Here is a 14,442-nt window from a genome sequence, read left to right as displayed (position 1 = left end):
TGAATTGCTTCCTATTTCAAAATTGTCTTTCTCTAATCTTCAGTCTTCCTTTCATTTTCTCACTTGCTCATGCACAGTGGTAAGAACTCACTTATGTATAACTGCATTGATTGCAGAAAAAAATTAACAGTGAAGTTAACAAAATACAACTTTACCCTAAAATGAGATTTTTTTTTCAGGAGGTCATGCAGACAAGAAATCCAGTAAGATTCAGAGTCTTTATTAACAGGCTACATTCTAAACTAGCTAAGTGAGAAGTTGCCTGTTGTTTTCTGGTACTTGCGAAACATGTTGCCAATTATTGTTTTAGACTTAAATTTAACTGTAATCTCTCTCATATTTAAATGAGAACTGTTTTTTGGCAGGCCTTCTCTTGTGGAAATCAAGAACTATATTAAGAAAAAAATGACAAAATGGCAACTCGAGTGCTCAACAATCTCTCCAAGAGCTTTATTTTAAGTTTATCCCCTTTAGACAGAGTCTTGAAATCATGCATTGTTACAGCATGTTCTAAAAGTCAACCGATTTAAATTTGGTCAGACTAACAAGGGAAGTGAACCTCAGAATGGAGACTCCTCTTCTAAGAACTCTGCCTCCCTAAAAGATGTACAATGCTTCTAAGCATACTCAGTGACAACATCTCAGATGATTTCAAGATATAACCACTTTAAATCACATATTGCTTTACTGATCAAATGACAAACACATGGAATTTTCTCCTTTTATTAGGGTTCTTTGTAGAATCTCTGATCATAGTACCACACCTGGAAATGACCTGGAGGCTAATAGTCTGGGGAGTAGCTGGGTAATATGCTCTTTGAGACGCAACATTAAGAAAGAAATGAATGTGGTAAAGAGGCTTAAATCCTTTTTAAAAAGAAATAACTTATCTTTAATTTTTGTGTTCATAGGTGTTCAAAAGAATTTTGATTTGTGCACAAGAAATAAAGCTGAATACCTGGCCGAAGGCTCACGAACACAAATGAGTGCTAACATGACAGTAAGAGGATAACTTAAACATAAGAGTCTATCCCAGTCTGATACTTGCAATTACATTTACCTTATTACAGGCAATGTGCAGCCAGCAGTTGTAGGGCAAATGAACATTAATTCCAGACATTTTAGAAGAAAAGCTTGCATAGCTTTGGAAACCACATGTACTGCAGATCTGACAACTTTCCCTCAGGATATACAGGTGCTTACATTTGGTGCAGATTTATCAACTCTACCATTTAAGTAGAGCCATTCATTCGCCGTAATTTATTATTTTAACATTGCTTTTTCTGTCATAGCATCGCTGTTTGTCATAAGGCTTAGGAAGTATTTCCATTATAATCTCCCTGTTTTCAGAGAGTTACACTTAAAGTTAAAATGGTTGCTGAGATCTCATTCCCCACAGTTCATGGCTTCCATGAACAGTAATCGGTGTAATTCCATTGACTTAAATCAAGCAGTCATAAAGACCATTAATGCCTTTGTTGCATAATAACACAGATATGCTCTTTAAAATCTTAGAAGAGGTGTAATTAACCTAAATACGTGCCACTTTCTCCATGCCAACATTTTCAAAAGTAGCCAAAGACTGCGTGCCTTTGTTCTTTGGATGAATAATTCAAGACAATGTTAGTCCTACATTTTCAGAAGCATTGAATATCTCCAGTTGAAATTGGTGTACTCTGCTATTCTGTAGTTCAAACTACTGCTCAGGTGAAAGATTTTTTTTTTTTTTTTTTTTGGGTGGTGGCCAAACCAAAAATCCAGGAAAAAAAATGCCAATTTTCTGGTTGGTCTTAACAAAACACAAAAATTGAAGAAAATTTAGTTTTGGGTCCAACAAAATATTTTATTTGACCTGAAACTAAAGTTTAAAAAAAAAAAGAGAGCTTTTTACTGTTTAAAATCCTGCTAAAACTTTGACTTCTTGTTTCAAAATATTGTATTTAATATTTCAATATTTTTCAAAATATTTCTCCCCATTTTTATTTGGCCAAAACTATTTGCCAGATTCAACTCAAATTTGTGAGTGGTTTCAATTGACCCAAAATTCCCTTGAGGGGAGGGGGTAAATATATGTAGCAGCAAAAAAAAAAAAAAAAAAAAAAAAAAATCACTTTATCTTCTCAACATCTGTATGCCAAGTTTATGTTTTCTCAAGCAGGGCTTCCAAAAATTGAGGCATTCCATATCTCTGGCTGCTTTGGAAAATGTGTGTCTTAGATGTCTGGTGGCTGTTGTTGTTTAATTTGTACAACAATAGTCTAAGGAATGTAGAGGGCAAATTTAAAACACAAATGCTTTGGAAAGCAATCAGAGTTCTCTTCAGGGAACAAAAGATGTTCACATATGATAGATACTCCATCCTGATTGCACATTATAGAATAAATGACAAAAGCATATATAGGGCAAAAGGTTTTCCAGATGATCTGAATGATATTTGTCTTCTGCTGTGATCTCTCTCGAATGCGACAAGGTTAAAAAGTTAATCTTTTATGGGAGTTTGTTATGAGGACAGGAAAACCCTCAAATTGTAGTTTTCACTGAGGTAGAAAATCAGTTCATTGCATTGCTTGGAAAACCTTTTATCTAGCATTTCATTTTAAAATAAGCGGTCACAGTGTATGCTCTGGAGGTTTGGGCTGAAAAGCGTACAGTCTGCATGCATTTTTAGAGGGACATAAAGACAGACAGCCTATTTCCAGGGCCGTCCTTTGGATTTTATGTGGCCCTATGCAGGATTATAAAATGGTGCCCAATTATGTCAAGGGGGCACAGCCATTGGATAAAACCTGTGTGGGGGGTCAGATTGCTCCATGCCAGCCCACTTGCTCACCCTCCTTACATGCAGAGCCCCTGTGCTGCTGCCCAGAGCTGGAGATCCCCCATAGCTTGTGCAGAGAGCCAGGTCAGATGAGTGGAACGACCTCACCCTGACTCGGAGCCGTGCTCCCCACATTCCTGGCCTGGCTCAGCTCCTTCACCCAATGCCGTCCACCTGCTGTCAGCTGGTTTTTTCAAGGCCAGGGCTAATGACATTGGCTTGGGCCAATGGGAGCAGCGAGGGGACAGGTGGTTGCAGGGGTGATGTGTGGGGGCATGAACGGCCATGTGCCCCCAACATTGTGGAGGGAGGGGCAAAGGGCCAACAGCCAGTGGTGTATTCCTGTCCATTGGTCATTTGGGACAATCTCTCTGGGCCCTGCGCTTTGGGGTGGAGGATCTTGCACCATCAGCTGGGGTCCAGTGCCTCCTATGGGTACTGGTAAGGGGGGGCTGAGCAGGGAGAACTGTGTGTCTCCCACAGGGGTGTTGCAGAGGAGGGTGGGTTGGGGCACGGGAATGGGATCTTCAGGTGCTCTCTGGCTGGGGTCTGGGCTGAGGGGACTTACCTGGAGCAGAGAGCTCCCATGTGTTGGGGTGTCCATCCGGAAGGTGCCTCCAGTCTCCGTGTTAAAATAATAGTGGGGCCAGGGTGGAGGCATGTGCATGGGGCAAAGAGGGGGAACTGCACTGCAGCATCCTCCACCAGTGCTGCCCCAGGCCTGGCAGGGGCCCGAGAGCGCAAGGAGGAGATGAGGGCTGGGCCATGGGGGAACTCAGGACACACAACAACCAGAGGGCCCCCCCCCCCCGCCTGTTGCTGAGTTTCCCCTGCCACCCCCCCCCCCCGCCAATCTTCTTCCTTCACGCCTACAAGTGGTAGAAGCCTCTCTGGGGAGAGGAGGTGGGGCTGGAGCACAGCCACAGAGGTGGAGCAGGGCTTCTCCCCGTTGTAGCCGACAGCCCGGCTGAGAGAAGCTGGAGAAGAGAGGGCAGCCCTGCCACTGGCTGCCAGGATGGTGGGGATGCTGGAAGGGGGAGGGGCAGGGAAAAGGCAGCCTAGCCTTGCCTCTAAGTGCAGCCTCAGGGTGCATGGTGGGTGCACCCAAAAGATTGGGACATCATATTTTGAGTTCCCTATGCAGCTGCATATTTCACATATGCATAGGCTCTAAATTGGGCAGAAGTAAATATCTAAGCTGAGTCTTTATTTAAAACTTTACAAATATCTTAAGTCAACTATTGTGAATAGATATGGACATCTCAAAGTAGGGTGCATGCATAAACTAGCTAGCTCTTAGCCTTATAAAAGGATATTAATAAAGGAAGCTTTAATGGTACAGGGTCTGCCTTTTTTGACTGTTTGCTGTAATATCCAGTGTCATATTGCAGAAGGAATCCACTGTCTTTTTCTTAAGAGACTTAGAATGCACAGGTCCTCCTGCTACGATAGTGGGAGTGAATAAAGTGTATTTTGTTGTGGGTGAGATTTGGTGGCCCTCCCAAAAAAGGCTGCAGTAATTTCATGGAAAATGTTTAAAAACCTTTACATACTTAAATTTAAGCAGGGAAGAAAAAGATTTGACTATTGTATAACAGGAGTTATCCATCTGAATAACAAACGGTGCTTACAGTAAAAGTTTTACCTGTCATAAAGGTCCATATACACACACTGACAATGCTAATTCAATCTGCATGTGTGAAGTACTCATCAAAAACAGATGATTTGTAGATGCTAAAAGTGGATTTGATTGATTGTTTCAGATCAGTCAGATGAACTGCAACTCGAGTGAACGAGTATCAAGAGGATTTCTTTGTGGAAGGCACTCAGTGTATTTTGCACAACTTTCTGGAGCAAGAACTTCCTTAGCAAAGTATAAATGGTACAGAGGGAGGAGACTGGTGTCTTGTGCAGGTGGGTTTGGGGTGGGGAGGGATAGCTCAGTGGTTTGGGAATTGGCCTGCTAAACCCAGAATTGTGAGTTCAGCCCTAGAGGGGGCCATTTAGGGATCTCAGAAAAATCTGTCAGGGATGGTACTTGGTCCTGCTGTGAAGGCAGGGGACTAGACTCAATGACTTGTCAAGATCCCTTCCAGTTCTGTGAAATGGTATATATCCTTATATTATATTATTATTATTTCTGATTGCATCAGTAAGCTTTGCCATGTCTGGTCATCCGCTGAGCCTTAGTTTCTTCAATTGTGGAGTCTTCCCTATTGTTGTGAGTGCTTTGAGGTGTATGAAGGGAAATTCCACATGAGGTGTTTATGACTGTGTTTATCAGTAAGTTGTACTTCACAAGCAGAGTTTTTTGTTAGTTCTCTCATTACTTTTCCTTCTATTGATGGAAAGAGAGTTGCATTTTTGTAACAGTTATCAGCTCCATATCACAATCTCATCCACAGAAGAGGAATTTTCCCTCTTAAAAAATGACAGACATACCTGAAAAAGAGCTCAGTGGTGCTCAAAGGCATGTCTCTTGCATCAGCAGAAGTCGGTCCACTAAAAGATGTGATGTGTTGGAATAAGACAGAGTATATCTTATTGCCTCTATATAAAACCCTGGTATGCCCACACCTTAAATACTGCGTACAGATGTAGGACGCCTCATCTCAAAAAAGATATATTGGCATTGGAAAAGGTTCAGAAAAGGGAAATAATTATGATTAGCGGTTTGGAACGGGTCCCATATGAAGAGAGATTAAAAAGACTGGGACTTTTCAGTTTAGAAAAGGAGACTAAGGGGGGAGATATAAAATCATGACTGGTATGTGGAAAAAGAGAATAAGGAAAAGTTATTTACTTATTCCCACAATATAAGAACTAGGGCTGACCAAATGAAATTAATAGGCAGCAGGTTTAAAACAAACAAAAGGAAGTTTTTCTTCACTCAGCACACAGTCAACCTGTGGAACTCCTTGCCAGAGGATGTGGTGAAGGCTAGGATTTGAACAGGGCTCAAAAAGGAGCTAGATAGATTCATGGAGGTTAGGTCTATCAACTGTTATTAGCCAGGATGAGTAGGAATGGTGTTCCTAGCCTCTGTTTGTCTGGAAATGGATGACAGGAGAGGGAGGAGTATAACAGGAGTTAAAATATTTGTACATGGTTTAAGCAAGATTTCTTTTACTCTTCTAGTGGTTAAAAGTGTCTGAATTCTGTATGCATGGGGGTGTGTACAGTATTTATAAATATAAACATAAGCTGACTTTTTCCCTATTTTGTTTTTAGTAGCAAGGGGGGAGTCTCTCTCTTGTGGGATCTAAGGTTTTTGCAGGCACGGGTGGGTTAAAAAAGCAAGAAACACTGCAGGAGCAGATGGGAGTGGGTATTATGCTATTGTATATTGGGGAAAATCCTGTCACAGTAAAGGAATATAAACAAGTCCTTGAAGGAAGGATGGTCAATTTCAGTAGAGGTGCTTCCATTTGTAAAAGGATGAAATGCACATGAGGCAACATCCTCTACTGTGGCCCATGTGCTTTGCACTGCTCTCGGGGTACAAAGGGCTAGAAAACAGCTGGATCTCCCGATGGGATGATTTTGGTCTCTGACACAACCACCCTACATTTCAACATTGGGGATATACCGGGGCTGCAGCTGGGGTTACCAGCCATCAAGGTTTCACCTGAATAGTCTAGTTGTTGGCTTCTGTGCCTCGGTGCCATTTAGGGTTATCATAGAACTGGAAGGGACCTCAAGAGGTAATTTACTCCAGTCCCTTGCAGGTTGCCTGGTTTTTTTTTTTTTTTTTTTTTTTTTTACCAGAAAGTCTGACAGTGACAGGAGCATAGGAAAAGAGGACCAAGTGATGAGGCAGGGCCTCAGAATTTCAGTTGCCAGAGATTAAAAGATGGCAACCCTGGGTGCAGCTGAAGCACTGTGGTGGTCTTAGCTGATACAATAGCATAGTTTTCAGCAACCCTAGAGCTACTCTAAATTATATTAGGGCTTGGGACAATTTAGAAACAGCCCCAAAAGTGAGTGAGAGCTGCCAGCTTCTTTGTAGCTCATTTACCCTTCAGCTGCACCAGGAAATGCTGGAGACAGCTGAGAATCTGGCCCAGGTATTGAGGTATTTTGTTGGAACTCCAAAGCACACGCTCCTTATGAGTCCTTATGTGCTTGTAATGCATTCAAGTAAGGGAGGAGTGGAAAATGGGTTACTTACGTGACTAGAAATGATGCTGATGTCAAACTATCTCCCTTTATATGAAGACTGGCAGATATCCCCAGTTTCCAATTACCTGGACGTCACTCTGAAGAGAAACTCTGAAGAGAAACTCTGACTCTCTCCAAGTGAGGAAACGGTTTGTCTGTCATGTTCGCTGGAACAACAGAAGAGCAGTGAAATCGAGCAATCCCCCTTTATTGTGCAGGGCTGAATTACAATAGAAATTGTCTGAATTCTTGCCAGAGCTCTGGCTTCCTATTTGACTTAGTCTTTTTGGTCCAAGATTTTGATACACGCTGTCAATCATTTGCAGCTGCTGGGAGTGGGACACAATGAGGTCTAGATGGGCTAAACAAGGTATTCTGGGGAAGTGAGCATGCTGAAAGACAAATCCATGACCTAGGATATCAGATTCAGTCCTAGCTAGAGAACTGTGAATAAGAGCAGAAGTATGAGCAAACAGCAGCTGCTAGGATGAATATATATTGGTTTCCTGCTACTTGCTATTCTACTTTAGAAACAACTTTGCATTTTCCCACTAGATTGTAAATAAATCCCACACGCAGTAGCAAATTAACTGAATATCTAAAGGTAACACACTCCTGCAGCTTTACTTCTTTCCAGTGACTGACAGGGGTCAGGTAACCAAATACAACCTAACAGCTAATCAAACATGAAAAAAACACAGAGAAAGCTACTATTATTGAAAAGGCACGGGACCAAAATTTGGTTTTAGGAACCCCTCTTGAGATCTGAAATAATCCCGCTGACTTAGTGGGAGCTATTCTAGACTGACAAGAATTAAAAACAGAATTTTGCTCATTGATTCTACAAATAGGGTTCAATACTGCTTCAGTAGAAGTGTTTGGCCTTTAGTTTAGATCAGGATTTTAAGGGATCAAAACACCATTACTGTTGCATAGGGTAGATATCGTCTACCTATTCATCAGGGAGCAGGAAAAAAAAAAGCCTTCCAGCATCTGCCTACTTTGCTGCTGGGAAGTGTGATTCCTAGTGCAGGTAGATAGACTTACACTAGCTCATCTTGAGCTAACTGCCAGAGTCCAAGCCTGTTTAACCCCCTGGGGGAGGAGAGTAAGTTTGGGTGACTAGTGCAAACAAGCACCTGCACGGCAATGTCTGTGTTGCTATTTTTAATGTGCTATCTCAGCTAGAACTAGTTTGCAACAGCCTACCACTGCTGAGAATCAAAGCTCCCAGTTGCAATGTAGACAGAGAGAGTGGCTTCAAAGCTATAAAAAGCCAACCCCTGCTAGTGTAATTACTTACAGGCAGATTTGAACCTGAGACCTCCGGAGCATGAGCTATAAAGCCACCTGGCTTACAACATTCATTGTGGAGCTTACTCATTCTTATCTCTCGCTTAGTGTACATGGTCTAAGTGCCACTATGAGACAGTGAGCCATACTCAATCAGGTATGTGAGTTACACTAGCAACAGCAACACTGCAGTATTTTGGCCTATTACTGTGTCCCAATGTCTTTGAGGGGCTAGGTGTGAAGGGGGAGTCCTGAATTCTTGCTGCCAGGGAGGAGAGCAAGTGAATGTTCTGATGCCCACTGTTCCAATTATACAATAGCAACAGTACAAGAAGGTTGAAAATCAACTTTCTGTGCTGTTGAAAGCCATTACTTCTGTGCAGGAAGGTAGAAAGCAGCTGATGTGACAGACATTGGGGAAATGCATAGGAGAAGCGAGCTCCAGCATTACCATTCTAGTCACATCTTTTCAGAGAAAAGAGAAGAATGATTAGCCATGCTGAAATACAGTGATGGGCTGCTGTAAGGCTGAAACAGTCTCCTCTGGGTGGTGGGTGTAAGAGGCAAGAAGAGGCAATGCCTTCCCTCGGTCTTAGTGCTCAACCTGTCCTCTCTTGCTATCCCTATTCTGACCATTCCTGAAGGTTCCCACAGCAAGCTCTTGCTGCTTGCAAATTAATGACGGTTCCCCTGAAGTGGATCTGTTAATGTAAATGTGAAAAAGCCTTCCGGCTTGTCAGACCTATTAGTATAACATTGAACCTGCGAAAGAGCCATTAAGTGGTAATGAAACCATTTAACAGGTAGTGCCAACCCTGAATTTACTGACAAACAGTTGTGCATTACTGCCTCTACAGGACCTTCGTTTAAAATTTACTTTAAATATTTCATTAGTTTCTTGCTGAAGATTATGCAATCACTTCTCTCAAAATCCTTGCATAGATATTTAGAAGCACAGTCTGAGTATTCAGCTTTTTTGAGATGGTGACCTCATCTGTATGCAGTACCATGGTTTTCTGTCTTATTCTCTATCCCTTTTTAAATGATTCCTAACATTGTTTGCTTTTTTGACTTCCACTCAGTGTGCAGTGGATGTTTTCAGAGAACTATCCACAATGACTCCAAGATCTCTCTCTTGAGTAGTTGTAGTTAATTTGGTTCCCATCATATTGTATGTATAGTTGGGATTATTTTTTTTCCAATGTGCATTACTTTACATTTATCCACATTACATTTCATTTACCGTTTTGTTGCCCAATCACTTAGTTTAGTAAGATCTTTTTGAAGCTCTTCACAGTCTGCTTTGGTCTTAACTGTCTTGAGCAGTTTAGTATCATCTGCAAATGTTGCCACCTCACTACTTACCCCTTTCTCCAGATCATTTATAAATAGATTTGATAGGATTGGTCCCAGTACAGACCACTGCAGGATACCACTAATTACCGTCTCCATTCTGAAAACTTACCATGTATAACTACCCTTTGTTTCCTGTCTTAACCAGTTATCAGTCCATGAGAGGACTTTCCTTATCTCATGACAACTAACTTTACTTAAGAGCCTTTGGTGAGGGACCTTCTTAAAGGCTTTCTGGAAATCTAAGTACACCATATCTGCTGGATCCTGCTTGTCCACATGTTTGTTGACCCCTTCAAAGACCTACGAGTGCTTTCAGCAGAAAATATGCTAATGAGAGACTCATTAGCATAACTCACTATCTCATTAGCATATTTTCTGCTATTTCTTTTTGTGCAATGGGTTTTTCTGCTGGAAGAACTTGCAGTGAAGATGAAGCCTAATAGGCTAGTAAGGCATGATTTCCCTTTACAGAAACCACATTGACTTTCCCTCAACAAATTACGTTCATCTGTGTGCCTGACAATGTATTCTTTACTATAGTTTCAACTAATTGCCCAGTACTGTTGTTAGACTTACCAGTCTATAATTGCCAGGATCACCTCTAGAGCCCTTTTAAAATATTGGTGTCATGCTAGCTATCTTCCAGTCATTAGATACAGAAGCCGATTTAAAGGCTAGGTTACAAAGTTAATAGTTATGCAATTTCCTATTTGAGTTCTTTCTGAACTCTTGGGCAAATGCCATCTGGTCCCAGTAACTTGTTGCTGTGAAGCTCATCAGTTTGTTCTAAGATAATCTCTAATGACACCTCAATCTGGGACAATTCCTCAGATTAGTCTCCTAAAAAGAATGGCTCTTCATTTGTAAAATGGAAGGGATGGGGAGGGGGGAGGTGTTATCGGGGAAAAGTCCCTGAAACTGAAACCTCAACTTCTCTGGTTTTTTTTTAAATTGGCTAAAGGTTGTTTTTTGAAATATGGAACATTTTTGTGTGTGTGAAAAGCCTTTCATTTTTCACCCAGTTACAGTATTTAGTGCATATTTAGGTCCCTTTTCAATTTTCAGTGAAGGAAGACAGTCTATGATGTGACCAGTCAACTCTTTACAGGCCTGGCAAGTTCCCACCGATAACAAGTAATCTACAATAACAGCATGGGAACTGCTGCTTTAAGTAATCCCAGAATAAAGCAAGAGGAATAAAATGACTATTACTTCCCAACCCTTTAGCATTCCAGCAATGCCTTTTCCTCAAGAGATTTGGAGCTGCTTAAACATATTCACACCTCTCCAGAGATGGTTAGAAACGTGGTAGCCTGTGGAAAGCATTCTATGATTGGTCCTCTCATTTGCTAAATAAAAATGTATTAATCTCTCTGTGATCAAAGTCAGTTATCTAGAGAGTTAAAATGGTAAGCTCTTGGGTATCAGATGCGCAGAGCTACATATAATGTATGGTGCCTTCTAGTTCATGCCAGATTAAAATGGAAGTTTTATTGTACAGATCAAGTATGTAGTCCAGTGGTCACCAACCAGTAGATTGGGATCTACTGGTAGATCTTGGAGTCTCTGACCAGGGATCTGGACTGGTTTGGCCAAGAGGTCACCAAGTCCACCACTTTAGCTGGCCCTCCTCCCCCCCACGCACAGACTGCTGAGCATTTCCTGCCCTTTGCTTTGGAGCTGTCCCCTCAGGAACCTCCTGCTTTCTGTTCAGGGCAGGAGAGACAGAGGAGGGGTGCTGATGTCAAGATTCTTCCTCTCTCACCCTGTATCCTATCTCCACAGAGTAGAGAGGGGGGCACAACAGGACTTGGGAGGGAGTTTGCTGGCTGTTTTAGAGAGTGGTGCAGGGCTGGGACAAGGGTGAGCCTGCCTTAGCCCCACTGCACCACTACCCAGGAGCCACCTGAGGTAAGCAGTGCCCAGTCGGAGCCCACATCCCAAAACTGTATCCCAGTCATGTACCTCCTCCTGCAACCCAAGCCCCTGCCATACCGCTGAGCACCCCTGCATCCAAACACCTCCCACATCCTGCACCTAGAACCCCCTCTGGCACCCTAACTGCCTGCCCCAAGCTCAGTTCAGAGCCCCTCTCACACGCCGAATCTCTTAATCCAAGGCCCGAGCTTGCACCCTAACTCTCTGCCCCTGCCTGGTGAAAGGGAGGGAGGACAGGGGATGGGGGGAGAATGGAGTGAGCAGGGGTGGGGCCTCAGAGAAGGGGCACAAAGGAGGCGGGGCCAATGGAGGTGGGGCAAGGACTTTTGGGTTTGAGGTAGATCTTGGATTGCACTTAAATTCAGAAAGTGATCTCTTGTTTAAAAAGGTTGGAGACCCCTGATATAGTCCTATATGTGGAGTCATCTGAGACTGTCTGTTAGCTTATCAGAGTTTTAATTAGCTGTAATTTAATAGCCTAGAAATGTCAGTTCTGGAAGCTATTGATTTAGACTGGATCATACAATTAAATTTAAAAAAGCTCTGCAGGCTTCAATACTGATTACATTTTTCATTTACATCAAGAGTTTATGTAATTCTTTGTAAAATGACTTTTTGTAATATCTGAGTACCAAAAGGAAACATCTCCTCCCTGTAAGATTTTTATTAAACTGGAACATCATTATTTTTGGGTACATCCAGACTACATACTTCTTTCAAAAGAGATTGTCTAGACAGCCACAACTTTTTTCAAAAAAGTGATCCACTTTTTCGAAAGGGCACCCAGACAGTCTGGATGCTTTCTTTCAAAAAAGCCCTGTTTGCGGTCAAGAACACTTTTTTTTGAAAGAGCTATTTCGAAAAAAGGGATTCTTCCTCATAAAATGAGGCTTACCGCTGTCAAAAAACTCACTGCGTTCTTTCAATTTAATTTCAAAGGAACGCGGCAGCAGTCTAGACGCAGGTGAAGTTTTTTCGAAAGGCCACCTTTTTCGGGAAAAAAAAAACCTTGTAGTCTAGACGTAGCCTTTGAGCGAGGAGAGAGTAACTATCCATCTGAATAACAAACGGTGCTTACAGTAAAAGTTTTACCTGTCATAAAGGTCCATATACAAACACTGACAATGCTAATTCAATCTGGATGTGTGAAGTACTCATCAAAAACAGATGATTTGTAGATGCTAAAAGTGGATTTGATTGATTGTTTCAGATCAGTCAGATGAACTGCAACTCGAGTGAACGAGTATCAAGAGGATTTCTTTGTGGAAGGCACTCAGTGTATTTTGCACAACTTTCTGGAGCAAGAACTTCTTTAGCAAAGTATAAATGGTACAGAGGGAGGAGACTGGTGTCTTGTGCAGGTGGGTTTGGGGTGGGAAGAGATAGCTCAGTGGTTTGGGAATTGGCCTGCTAAACCCAGAATTGTGAGTTCAGCCCTTGAGGGGGCCATTTAGGGATAGTACTTGGTCCTGCTGTGAAGGCAGGGGACTAGACTCAATGACTTGTCAAGATCCTTTCCAGTTCTATGAAATGGTATATATTATTATATTATTATTTCTGATTGCATCAGTAAGCTTTGCCATGTCTGGTCATCCGCTGAGCCTTAGTTTCTTCAATTGTAGAGTCTTCCCTATTGTTGTGAGTGCTTTGAGGTGTATGAAGGGAAATTCCACATGAGGTGTTTATGACTGTTTATCAGTAAGTTGTACTTCACAAGCAGAGTTTTTTGTTAGTTCTCTCATTACTTTTCCTTCTATTGATGGAAAGAGAGTTGCATTTTTGTAACCGTTATCAGCTCCATATCACAATCTCATCCACAGAAGAGGAATTTTCCCTCTTAAAAAATGATAGACATACCTGAAAAAGAGCTCAGTGGTGCTCAAAGGCATGTCTCTTGCGTCACCAGAAGTCGGTCCACTAAAAGATGTGATGTGTTGGAATAAGACAGAGTATATCTTATTGCCTCTATATAAAACCCTGGTATGCCCACACCTTAAATACTGCGTACAGATGTAGGACGCCTCATCTCAAAAAAGATATATTGGCATTGGAAAAGGTTCAGAAAAGGGAAAAAATTATGATTAGCGGTTTGGAACGGGTCCCATATGAAGAGAGATTAAAAAGACTGGGACTTTTCAGTTTAGAAAAGGAGACTAAGGGGGGAGATATAAAATCATGACTGGTGTGTGGAAAAAGCGAATAAGGAAAAGTTATTTACTTATTTCCACAATATAAGAACTAGGGATGACCAAATGAAATTAATAGGCAGCAGGTTTAAAACAAACAAAAGGAAGTTTTTTTTTTTCACTCAGCACACAGTCAACCTGTGGAACTCCTTGCCAGAGGATGTGGTGATGGCTAGGATTTGAACAGGGCTCAAAAAAGAGCTAGATAGATTCATGGAGGTTAGGTCTATCAACTGTTATCAGCCAGGATGAGTAGGAATGGTGTTCCTAGCCTCTGTTTGTCTGGAAATGGATGACAGGAGAGGGAGGAGTACCTGTTGTTCTCTCCCTCTGGGGCATCTGGCATTGGCCACTGTCAGCAGACAGGATACTGGGCTAAATGGACCTTTGGTCTGACCCAGTATCGCCATTCTTATGTTCTTAATACACCCCTGTGTTCACATCTTCCATGTTATTGTGATAACCTTTGTATAATGTGTGCCTTGTAAGTTACTGTTTGTAAACTATATGCTAGTCCATATGGTCCTGATAAAATGTGTAGCTACATTTTATGTGAATTTAAATCCCCTGTGTGATGGCATTAACACATAATTTAAACCCCCTATCTCTGCCCATGCTGAAGTCACCTCTGTCCTAAACAAAACAAGGAATGTATGCTAACCTTAGATGTACATTGCCATCAAGCACGGA

The 14,442-nt window shown here is 41.9% G+C and overlaps 1 long non-coding RNA gene across 5 annotated transcripts in view; it reads left to right on the top strand.

The window, feature by feature from the left end:
* The window catches only part of LOC142827650 (uncharacterized), a 159,638-nt gene that overhangs the window by 55,137 nt on the left and 90,059 nt on the right, over positions 1–14,442 (top strand). For 2 of the 5 annotated variants that reach the window (XR_012902354.1, XR_012902353.1), the window contains exon 3: positions 912–1,195. This is a non-coding gene — a long non-coding RNA (uncharacterized LOC142827650). Of the gene's footprint in view, positions 1–911; positions 1,198–4,581; positions 4,724–7,036; positions 7,334–14,442 lie in introns of those variants that run through there. The other 3 variants (XR_012902356.1, XR_012902357.1, XR_012902355.1) reach the window with 3 other exon arrangements.

The sequence above is a fragment of the Pelodiscus sinensis genome, chromosome 3 (assembly GCF_049634645.1).
Source record: "Pelodiscus sinensis isolate JC-2024 chromosome 3, ASM4963464v1, whole genome shotgun sequence".
NCBI lineage: Eukaryota > Metazoa > Chordata > Testudines > Trionychidae > Pelodiscus > Pelodiscus sinensis.
The sequence above is the reverse complement of the archived record's forward strand: the minus strand, read 5'-3'. Positions and strand labels throughout refer to the sequence as shown.